The sequence below is a fragment of the Spea bombifrons genome, chromosome 5 (assembly GCF_027358695.1).
Source record: "Spea bombifrons isolate aSpeBom1 chromosome 5, aSpeBom1.2.pri, whole genome shotgun sequence".
NCBI classification, from domain to species: domain Eukaryota; kingdom Metazoa; phylum Chordata; class Amphibia; order Anura; family Pelobatidae; genus Spea; species Spea bombifrons.
In genome coordinates, this window is record NC_071091.1 from 20,567,224 (window position 1) to 20,579,696 (window position 12,473).

The 12,473-nt window shown below is 35.6% G+C and overlaps 1 protein-coding gene across 5 annotated transcripts in view; it reads left to right on the forward strand.

The window, feature by feature from the left end:
* Window positions 1-12,473, forward strand: part of HDAC9 (histone deacetylase 9) — a 212,562-nt gene that overhangs the window by 150,147 nt on the left and 49,942 nt on the right. The window lies entirely within an intron of this gene.

A 12,473-nucleotide genomic window follows, 5' to 3' on the forward strand; every position in this document is an offset into this window, starting at 1 on the left:
CATTACCTATGAACCAGCAGAACAAGGAATATTCTTAAATAGTCAGATTGTTTCAATTTAACTACTTGTACATATCTGAAAAATAGTTTGCAAGCTTTTTATTATTTTTTCTTAATGTTGTTCAGAAAACACCAGAGATTTAAATTTTTGGGGTCCAAAAAAATGTGTTTGCATACATGCACCAGTGTATGAATTCTAGCGTTATATATTTTCTTAAATGTATCAATATATAAACATTTAAAGTTTTATGTAGAAGTGTTCTTTGTTTTATGGATAAAAGGTAGACAATACTTTTGGTAGTTATGGCATTTACATCAAGTGGGACTTTTTGACCCCCTGCTGGGAAAGTGAAGGCTAAGCAATATCAGAACTCAACAAAATAACTCAACGGTTCCGTGCTGACGTTAAATGAAAGGGACACTTGAAACAAATACATAACCCATATGCAAACCTTATCAGAATCTAAGGCTAAGAAATCCACCTTTCATGTTTGCCCCTAGTCTTTTTCCATTATCTGTGAGTTGGGTGATATCTTAAACAGATGAAAAGGAGTAGAGCTTGCAAATGAATCTTGATAGATTAATAAGGGTTAAGCGTTTTTATTTTTCTGGGTAAATATGGTAGAGAAAACCTTTGCTCCCCAGAACCTAGACTGACTATGTTGTAAAGCATTGCAGTGGCAATCATTTATACTCTTAAAGAGTCACAGGTAGTTCTTCGTATTAGTATTTGTAACATTAACTATGTAACTACCAGATGGCTGAGAAATCCAAGCATTAAATACAACCAGAACCATTTTTGGTGGCCTTATAATAAAAAAAACAGATTATTCCCTAATGCTCACTTCTTATGCTCAAATGAAAAACATTTCGCATTTTCATCTTTTAGCAAGGGTTTGGACTTCCCATAAATGACACCTAGTTCAGAATAATTTGCTGTAATGCAACAGGGTTATTTAACGATTCTTGAGATCCTACCTGCCCATAATAAAAGAACATACAGTGACATTTTAACCGTGTTACGGAATTGATCCAAGTAACAAATCATATCAGATTACAGCCCAAAATCGGTATTTGTATATTTTACAAACATATTTCAGTCTTTCTTGTTTTATAGTCCCGATCGCCAATATATTTCCAAATGTGTTCAGTATATGCTGGATGATGTACAAGATAGATAGCATCCCATTAATTATGCTGACAGTTTAACAACTTGCAGAAATATCCTGTTTATCTATTAAATCACAATAAGCACAATATAGTTAATGCTAGCCTTTGGCTACATCACCCTTGTGTTTTTGTGCTGGGTTATGCAGGAAAAGAAACAGGAACCTCGACACGAGTCGAATGACCCTTTGCTCATCAATGTAGCCACAAGGCTATGCTTTAGGCACAGGGGACAATGTGGAGACTGTCCCCATTTGGTGGTTAGGATAGACAATGATGTTCCAACTACGTTCACCCTGATGGACAGGCAGAAGTTGGTAACCTTTGGCTTTAAGGGTGAGCCTTTTTTCCTGTGCCTGTGGGCAGCACGTTTTTTTTTTGCAGGAATGGAAATAAAGTTCTATGTTTAATTTTTTATGGTTAGATCTAAGCTAAAGTAAATGCATTATTATATCTTTATGAATGTCAAAACTTTTCTGACATATTTCTCAACATTTTAGCTTTATTTAACTTTTACTAGATGATCATACATTTATAATGTTTATTCGTGTACATATACTAAATTCCGCATCTTAGAGTGTTGGTGTATATGGTTCCTCAGCACATATCTTTAAGGTATGCAAAGAGAAACCTTTCTGATGTATCATTTAACTTTACTTTCATCCTATAATACATGCTAACTATTAGCTTTCCTATTAACTCCTTGATTTTCAGAAGAGTAATGAAAGTTAATGGATCACATAGAAGCATTAAGAGGATTTAACATGTGTTTGTGGATTTGTGTGTTACCGTGCATGGGACAGACATGCTGAGCATAAATTAAGGCCAAAGATCAAATAATGTTTGAAGGCTTGCAATAACTAACAATGTAGCAAGGAGATGGTCAGAACAGTTGCTATCTACCTTTGTTTTCAAACATATGAATGGAGGAGGAACTGGGCATTTTAATACATCGTTCACTCAGCTATGACTTCTGATGTACAGAAAACATGTCACCCAAATACGTCTAATTCAAATGGTCATCTATTTACTGTACGGCACTTGGCCCTTAGCCTCTCCCTGTATGGCCTTTCTATGAATTGTTTGTACAGTGGCACAACTGATCACCTTACATGTCTCAAAATACCCTGTGTGCCATGTGCTTCTGGCTTTCTTTTCACACCTGAGTTCTTTATATTGCATTTCAATTTAAATAAATAAGAAAAGTACATTACTATTTCGTAAGCAGTTTATCTCTTGATATACTTAGAAATGGGTTTGGGATTAAAATGAGCCCTGGTACTTTAAGGCCAGCAGCAGATAAATTACATGTGTGTGATACACGTATGTGTTTGCAAGGAAGTGCATATGGTGGCTGGGGTGTCCCTTTAATGGCTTATGTACTAACAGCCCGGGGACACAGTAATCGTTAACAAGTTTAAGTGATTACACCAGCCCCTTCATACTGTCCGCTTCTATACCTGAATACTAGGGGTAGTTATTTAACCCTCTCCCAACTCTTTTTTGGCACTCTTTATCGCATCAGTACTTATTTCCTCTCTTACCATGAACATCATTGTCTTCCCACTCCTTCTGCCTGGGATTGACTCCAATTTTTTAATCATGCTTCACATGCATAATTTCCTGTGTCTTTTCCTATGTGTAAGAACGCGTTCATTCGTCAACAAACGCAAAATTCAAATAATTTCATGCATTACCCCAGAAATGATTTTTGAGTATGATTCTCGTAATCAGTGGTCCCACTCATACATCTCCACCATTCCTGTGCATGAAGCATCTTTTGCACAGAACTACAAGGCACTTCATTACATCCTTCAACTAATCCCCATATATAAAGATTTACCTCAGATTTTAGTATCTATATTTTTTAGCCGTTTATCCCGCATTTCATATCTTTTTGGAGAATGCAAATAAGAATCATAAAATAAATCCTAAATATCACATATAATGTGCAAAAAAAAGATTTTTTAAAAAAAACCCTATTTGCTCATTATAAATCCGCAGCATCATTGTTATATTGTTTCCGTGGCTAATAATTCTGGAGGCTTCTGGTCTGGCTTGTCAATAGTTTGTTTGTTGTTGTTTTACCCCCCACCACTAAACGTGGTAATTAACAATAAGTGGATAATCCCTACAAATCAAGCAGTAAGGTCACACCTCGGTGTGGCTGCCTGAAGGGATACTAACCCAAGTAACTAATAAGGGCTTCATGTATTCAGCTTCATTACCGACACCGTAAAGTCACAAAACATATGGAGGAGTTTTTTTGTTTTTCTCTATGTTTATAAGCCACGGGGAAATCTGCTAACAGATTGAAATGGAATATGTTGTTGATTTTGTTTAATAATCCCACATGCCTTTAATACAGCACCACTTTTCAAGTTGATTGGTCAATTTTTTCTACTGATTCAGAAACTGAATTCATATTCTGCCGTTCCTACTAGTTTCCTTGGCTGAGCCTCATGGGAGTCACAGACCTTACAAACATACACATCATTATTTTGTGTTCATGGCGCCCTAAAGTATATAGTGATGGATTTATTCTCTGTGCTTTCTTAAAATAAACATCTTTATTGTGGTATGTGGGTGTGTTTGTGTTAATAACATTATTTTGTTTAAGATATGTCACTTTATATCCCTGAAAATGAGACCTAAATTGTCTCCAAAACTTGTAATGTAATCCAATAATGGTATCGTCTTTAACAAATGTGCTTATTTTCTTTCAAAGGCTAACGCGGTACAATTCTATACCTCTATTTGTATGCAGTGACATTGAAAGTGTGTGCAAATAAGCATCAAAATTAAAAAGGCAGCATAAAACTGAAGCTGACACCAAATGTTTCAACATAATAGAGGTGTTTGATTATATAGTCACTTTGTAGCAACATCAAGTAGTAGAAGTTCCCAACTTTAACCTAATAGCATGTAGTCACACGGGAGGTATTATCATTTATTTGTGAACAACATGCAGCCCCCTAAAAAAATCTAGGAAATGTACAAAATTGTCTAGTTATATCATATTTGACACTTTATGCAAGTGTTGCAGAGGATATCAAGTTAATATGAGATACACAGTGTGAGATTTCAGTGATGAGTGTGGACGAGTATGCACATGTGGACAAGTATGTTACATGATGTCTGATGACATCATGTAACAAATTCTCTGTATGTGTATATTTGAATGGGAATGTCCTTAGGAGAAGGTTAATAGGATAATAAATCTACTTATTTTTAATGAGCTAGCTTGGTTCCTTAAGATCTAACATCCAATGTAAAGGTTGATTTTGGTCAGTTAAAAATGAGGTTGACCTACTTGACGTTTGTCAGCTTTAAAATACCATATTTGATCGCAGTCACCGTAATGGTCACCAAGCACACCAAGCAAATGCCTCGTGGGCCTATACCCAATAATGCTCTTAATCCACAAGAAAGGCTTATGTGGTAGTCTAGTTTACTGCTGTCTGCCGGGTACATACAACCAAAAGCACCAAAAGTGTAGCATGCAACTGAATGTACCCCACAGGTAGCCCTTGATTCTCCAGCCGATGGCCTTAAAGTGCTTTTCAATCTCATTCTGATACGGTTGAGTTGTTTCAGGTTTGGATTGTCTAGAAAGAGGAGAACATACCACCAAAAGCTTTCTAATTTGCACTATGGCAATTGATCTAGTGTTGCCAATAACAGGACCCAGTCTGGCTGTTTTTCACTCACTCGCTCATTAAAAAAAAAAAATGCAGGAATTTGTGTATTGCCTCTAAAAGCAGCATTTCAGTAAATTGCAGTAGTGGGCGTGAAAAGAGAATAACTTTTAAGTGTAAAATGCCATTTGCTTTTTTATGTGGAATTGCTTCAGTCTGTACTCCGCAACGTAATACCAAAAAAACAGTTTTAGTTTAGATCTCTAGGGAATACCAATGAAAGCACTAGTCCCACAGATTTAACAAAAGTATTAACTTCCCGGATAGCTGGAAAATGGGTAAAAGGAAATCGTTGGTGTTCCAAATATTAGAACATGTTTTCCGCTTCCCATTCAATTCATATGGAGGAGCATAAAGGGCTGGAATGGTCACTTTAAGGCCAGTGGCCGTGTGCTACAGTTTTACACTCTCAGTGTGTGGCCACATATATCCATGTATATAAAAAGTGATACTGGTGCAAAAAAACAGTGTTATCACCGTAGCAACCAAATCCAATAGTTGCTATAGTGATAAAACCACATTTTTTCTTGATTTCATGATTCTTTATACATAAATCCCAATGATTTCGTATTTTTTTTTTCTTATTGAACAATAAAAGATAATAAACAAAAATTTTGGGATAAACTGATTCTATCTCAGCATGTTTTCTTAAAAAAATATTCTTTAACTTCAAATCTACTTAACGCTTTTAGACACGAAATGTTATTTTCTGCCCAAAGCAAAATATTTGAGCTTCTCATGAAAAAAATGGCACCAGCATAATACTTTACAGTTGATTTTCTCATGGGAAAGTCATATAAACGAGAGTGATACCTCCCTGTTGGTTTTAGTTGTTAGAAATGCAAAGCGCTCTGAAATTGTACATAATTCTCTTCCAAAGCAAAGGAAATAACCTTTCAATGGTTTTCCTCTGTGCCTCATTGAGTTATGGTGGAGCACAATTATTCCTGTTAAATTACTCTACCAGATGGAAGGTTGCATTGTATATTTAGCTAATTAAGTTGTAAGGGGCTAAAATAATAGCCCCACACATAACGACCATATCAGAACTTGTATAATTAGCATTGTTTTGGATACATGCCCCCTTCATTTTTAAGTAGGGTCCTAAACAGGTGTTTTTCATAATTTAATTAACACGATAAATCAAAATCCTGACCTGTAAAACGATATATAAAAATTAATTAGAATATATTCCACGTATCGGGATTTAAACGACCATGAATATAACGGTCTGCAGGCTTATTCATAGCTGAAAGGCCTAGAAAGCGGCAAATTCACTTGCTGGAATATGTTTGCTAACTGTTCGTATCACTGAATCGGATCACTGTTATTAAAGCGGGATAATTGCCCTTTTAACTCCTTAGTTTCCTTCCAGGATTAAGATAAGGGATATTGAAGCGCACAACAGACTTTAGAAAACTATAAGAAAAATACCTGAACAAGTTTTTACCTCAGAGGTACCCAGAAATGAATGAGTTTCAGCTACTTGCTAGAATTACCCCTCCAAATGCCCATTTTATAGCACTTTTCATGAAATTGCCTAAGTGCCTAAAACCAATTATTATATATCTGACACTTTTAATACTTGAATATGCAAAAGGGAGAAAAATGGCCTTTATTGCTTCCTGTAAATGAATAGAAAACTGGAATCTCAAACTATGATTCCTTCTATAAAAAGTACCTGACATACTGATCACCGTAAATAAATGCGTAGTAATAGTAAATTAATTTGATTGATCAGATCAAAAAATTCCATTTTAAATGCATATGATGAATGCCTGCTTCGACAGAGCATCTAACCTTTTTTATTTGCTATGTCCACGAAGCAACTTCTTCTGGCAGAGAAGTAACGTCCTTTAGTTCTTTATTAAAGTCTGTTTCATATAACACACACAAACACACACACATTACATATATAATGTATAATTATGCACAAGAAACCTATTTAGTCAAAGATCCTATATTACATTTTCATTGTGTTATAGTCTTCAAGCTATGTGTTTTTCCCTAAATACCCTCCTTTTGTAAGGGATTGCATATAAGTATAATGTATACATTTTTTACTCCGCTTCAAATCCATTAGCTGCTGAGATAGAAAAACATGATCTGGGCTCAATAAAACAGAAGGTTATATTGGGTTAACAGCCATTGGCTTGGATGACAGTTAAGGTTAGTAGTCGCCATTAAACCCTAGTGAATATCCTCCATAAAATCAGTTGAAAACTACATTTTGCTGCTGTCATGAGAGACGGGCCCCATAAACAGGAAAGATGAGACAGACGGGGTATTCTGGTAGAGTAAACAGCAACCACATTGTCACCGTGTTGTTACGTGCTTTAAAAAGAAAAAAATGTTTTTTTTTTCCAGTAGACATCAAGATAATGTGGATATAAAAGGGTTTTGTAATTAACTGTTTGAAAAAAAAAGGGGGAAAACATCTGGTGATCATGTCATTGTGTACTCACCACATCTGTGCTTTAATCACTATTGACTCACATGTACAAAGGTAACTATAAAACAAAAAAATATTTTATGAGACATTGATATATGCGACCAATTCATTTCTTTTTTTTTTAATAATCATAAATTATATGCATATGGTACTTTAGTTATTCCGTTCAAACATGTCATAGTCTTTTTTGGGTGAATCTGATGAAATTGTAGAATGGGAGTAAGTTTGTAGCTGGGGGACCTTTCCTTGACAATGAATTTGTTCATGAATCTGTGAGTTAGTTTATGGATATGTTAAAGATGCTGTTTTATATAATTTGGCTTTCCAACATGTTGACAAAATAACCATTAGCAGCTCTGCCATTTTATTCTTTCCTCTGAAGGTTTAATCACATAACAGTTTCTATGGCAACAACCTATTAGCGCCTGTTTTTTTGTGGCACGTGGTAAGCGTTCCCTAAAATATTCTGCATGAGACAAAACTTGAAATGATTGAAGAGTTATTTCTTGAAAAGATTTGGGTACGCAATGGTGCTGGCCTAGGAATTTGTCAAGAAATCTTATTGATTCCACAAAAAAGAGAACAACCAATAACACCGAGTTATACCGTCACCTAGGATACATTTTTGATCAATGTACGATGTTATAGTGCCGCCTTCTGCTTCCACGACTCTTACTAAGGCTCCCGGAATCAATCAACCAAAACCAGCAATTAGAGAGAGGTGACATAATGGGGAGTTATAACCACATAGATTCTGGTTAACATATAATATTGCTTATTTTAATTTGTAAACACCATTATGTTGGTTTATAGAGCAGTAAAGTGTTGGATGTGGGAAAAGTAACATCCGCTATGTAATGCCTATGCTTTTAAGATATTTTGCATTTCTATTTGACAGTTCTACATTCCTTCTTACTGTTAAATTGTGTTTTATTCAATTTTGATGCTGATATAAATAAATGAAATTATTGCGATAACTTAAAACATACAAAATGATTTCTATAGGGGTTGTGAAATAAAACCCCAAAAATACAATAAGCAGATCAGTTCTTGTTAGTTGCCCTTTTTACTGACATTAATGCAGAAAATACATTTCTATATAACCAGGGGTAGGTAAAGGGTCCGTACCTAGCCACCAGTGTCCATGACAAGGCTTGTGGAAGTTGTCATTGTTGCTTATGGGGCAGTTAGTCAAATATCATTCACATAGAATGTTTCTACCTAACCCTGGATATAACTTGTATTCTGGATCTCTGGTTACCTATGGGCAGATTAAATTCTATAACAAGTCCTGCCCCCCCCCCTCCAACCCCCGCTTCCTGTCTTTTTTCATTAAAACCTGATTTTCAGTAGACACGCAACACACTGATACAAAGGTATGAGTTGTTCTTTTTCCGCAGACCATCAGAAATGCAATGTCATCCACACACAACAGAACTAACCACAAATGTTACTTAAATGAACCAAAGTGCTTTTTATTTCCAAAAGAAAAAAGCAACAAAGTTATTTATGACTACATATTTCCCAGCAAGCTTTAATTTTAAGAAATTTTGAAACCAAATAAAAATATATTAAAAAAATCAGCAGAATTACTAAATGGTTCGGATTTAGCATAATTAACTTGGTCTTTTTTGTCAAACATATTTCCTCTCCCTTTTCAAGTTATTTTTGACGTTCATATGGCTCATGTAGTCGTTTAACCTCCCCCTTAAATATAGCATGGCTCCTGACATTTCAACACTAGATACCCCTACACAGCATTCTGGACTTTTTGGAAAAAGGGCATCGGGGAAGAAAGAGGGACAGATGGGGTTTGGGTCTCAAGGTGGGATCGTCCCTTCTAAAAGGGATACTTGGTTTGTGTGTTTGTGTGATTAACATACAAAATAAATGAGAGCTTAAAGAACGGAATGTTTATGGGTAAATCCAATAGATTTCCACTGGTGCCTTAACCCCTTAAGGACAATGGGCGGTCCCTAAACCCATTGAAAACAATGCATTTTGAGCCCATACATGTACGGGCTTTGTCATTAAGGGGTTAAACCTCATTTGTGTTTATTGCCGAGCCAGTCTCCGAATGTACAGGAGAAAACTGAGTTTATACCATGTTGTCGAGTCCTTTTTAATGTACGATTGTGAATACCTTACCTTTATTAATAAAAGTGGGGTTTGCATAATCATTTAATTAGGAGCAAAACTAGTTTACTGCCGCTTTAATATTGTTTCTGAAGATGATTGGATTGAATGAGGTCTCAAACTAATTATGAAATAGTGAAGCGTTTCACTATCACACACACCTACACAGAATCTTCATCTGGCATATGTTTGCTGTTCCTTTTAATGTGGAGGCAGCCACGAGTGGGCATTAGCCCAGATTTCGATTAAACTTAATAAAAACATGAAAAAAAATACAGAAGATAATTGCTTTGAACCAAGAACTCATTTTTATCACAAATGTCAATGTGATGTTATCAAATGTATTTAAGTTTTTCATACATAGTAATACTTATCCTTCTTTGTAATCTTGCATAGATAAATTAGTAAATAAGTGTTTTTGTGGGTTACAGTTTATTTATGGTAACTGTTTTCAGTTTTTGAGTAAATTAGTGCAAAAAAGGCTGGCACATCAATTTACATGTTACATGCTATGTATACGGTTATCCCGTGTATAAGACAAGATCACAAAAAGAATAAGGTTTGAGTTCTTTACATCAGTAGAAATGGACAGACTAGATAGACCAAATGGTTCATATTCTATGTTTCTGTGTCACATAAAAGGAAAATTGTATAAAACTCAACAGGGCTGATTTTCATAAATTTTGAAGGACATCATTGACTTCTCATGAGCACTGTGTCTACCAAGCATGGATTATTCCTGATATGTTATGTTCAGGGCCACCCATACCACAACAAAAAGGAACAAAACACTAAGTGCAGCTCCAGACAGCCTCGAAAATCAAAGTATTTTTAAGTGTATATTTGTTGTAAACAATTCTAATAGAGAACTAACGTAAAAAAGCCATTAGTTTTTTTTAAAAACCATTTTTCATTTAAATCCCCCCTTCTGTGTCTTATGATAACTGAAAAAAATGTTTGATTAATTTTCAGTATTATATTATACTTAATATACAAATCCGCCCCTGTTCAGTTCAGATTACCCCTCTTGTACCAAAAGGGTAAACTCGGAGAGGTATAAGGGTGAGTAGTACATTTAGAACTTCAAAGCAGGTGGCACCGGTGGATACGCTGGATAACACTTCAGATGTTCAGTACTAAGTTCCTGCAGGTGGAGAACATGCAGAAAACGTCTGTTCCGATGCACCTGACCATAAGCATCTTTTTCTGTTTGCATCCTGACACATGTTCTCCCTTATGCCCCAAAGTGCTCACATATTTTTTCAATGAAAATTTTTTTTAGTCTTCCCTTTTACTCCGTGTGTACATATGCACTGAAATTAGTATCCCCTGCAGCAGCCCGTGCTCAATTAGCTACAATGAAAACCTTCTGTTGCAGTCATGTTATTCCTTGAAGTTTTTACATATACATTAATTCTTCAGCTCTTGATACTTATGATCTTAGTACTCAGTGTTCTTGCACTCTTGGAGAACACAGACACAAATGTGCATACAGTGTGCAAATAGGGAGTAATACCATAATGTGTATTGTGTACATTAAGTATACTGTTACAGAAACAAACTTTGTAATGCATTTGGGAGACCCGTTAATTATATTTATGCTGTAGGATTTCATTATGTTAAAATTGCTAGGGTAGAACAGTTAAAATCAATGAGGTTTATACACCATTGGCTTACAAAGGCGCTCCATAAGATCTGATGGGGAGTGCCATCCATACATGATGTAATGGGCAGGTGCTCAGAACAAAATACTCTCAGGGCAAAGATCTTATGGATTATTTTGCATGGAGGGCATCCTGGGGAGTTTTTTCCCTATAAGCCAAGTAGTACTAAAGATAAATGAGCCATTGTGTCTTACGCAAGGTTGAATTCATAGCATACCCAAAAATTCAGAGATCAGAATTTATTTCCTTCTGCTTATGTGCTTAAAATGCAAAAGATATATCAGTACTTAGTGTTTCTGTGAAGAAGAAACATATCTCCAATGAGTACTCGTTCGTTTATTGAAATGGGTGAACTGTGCTTATACCAGGGCTGTGTTACGAGCACCACCATAAGGGGGTCCGTCTCACATAAGCTAACTCAAAAGATGTAAAGCTTTAAGAACTTCACTGATGTAACACAAATCTTATGCGCTGGCATGAACACAACTCAACAGTCAACTTGAATATTCTTTATAGTTTGCTTGCTCTCGAGATGATGCAAAGTGAATTAGTATGTGTTGCTGTAGAGTCTTGTGGTCCAAGTTGGCATTTGTGCGTATATGAGTTTTGGTCTAACGTTAACTGTCCAAAATTGTCTTGATTGTCGATGTAAGTTATTATTTTGAGTGTGATACTTTGTAGGATTCACTAGGTTGGTAAGCTTTAAATCTGAGATGTACTCCATCAGAATGCAGAGTGCTGTATACAATTCACACAGCATAGCCTTGATGTCTGGATATTTAAATAACTGGTGTAAAACAATAATACCTATGGGAATTCCAGAGAGTATGTGGGCTTTTAAAATCCCATCAATATGGAGGTTGTGCAAACTTCCCAGAGGACTGTAATCTGCACTGCAAGCCAACAAGTTTCAGTAAAATACTAAATACATTGTACAAATAATAACTAAATCCTTTATTGTGTTCTGTATAAAATATGACCAGTTGTGTGTAATTAGCACACTACTATAAATAAAGTACAGATTCCACCCAAAATAAACCAATGTTTACATATTATTAAAATACCAACGTTTGCCTCTATTTTGATTGCATCCTACAAGCACAGCCCAGCGGTTTTATGTACACAGCTGTACTGCACATAATTAACCCATTCCGGAAGCTTTTCTTTTCTTTTCTAAGTACAACATGAATAAATTGATCCCTAAAAAAATCTTGATTACCAAGGACATTGACAAATGTTTCTTACAGGGGCCAGACTCTGCACTTGTACCCTGACATTCCTCTAGTAATGAGAGATGGAGCAAAAAATTGCAATTAAACTTTTTTACTTAGACGGTAATTGCAATCCTATTTAATCC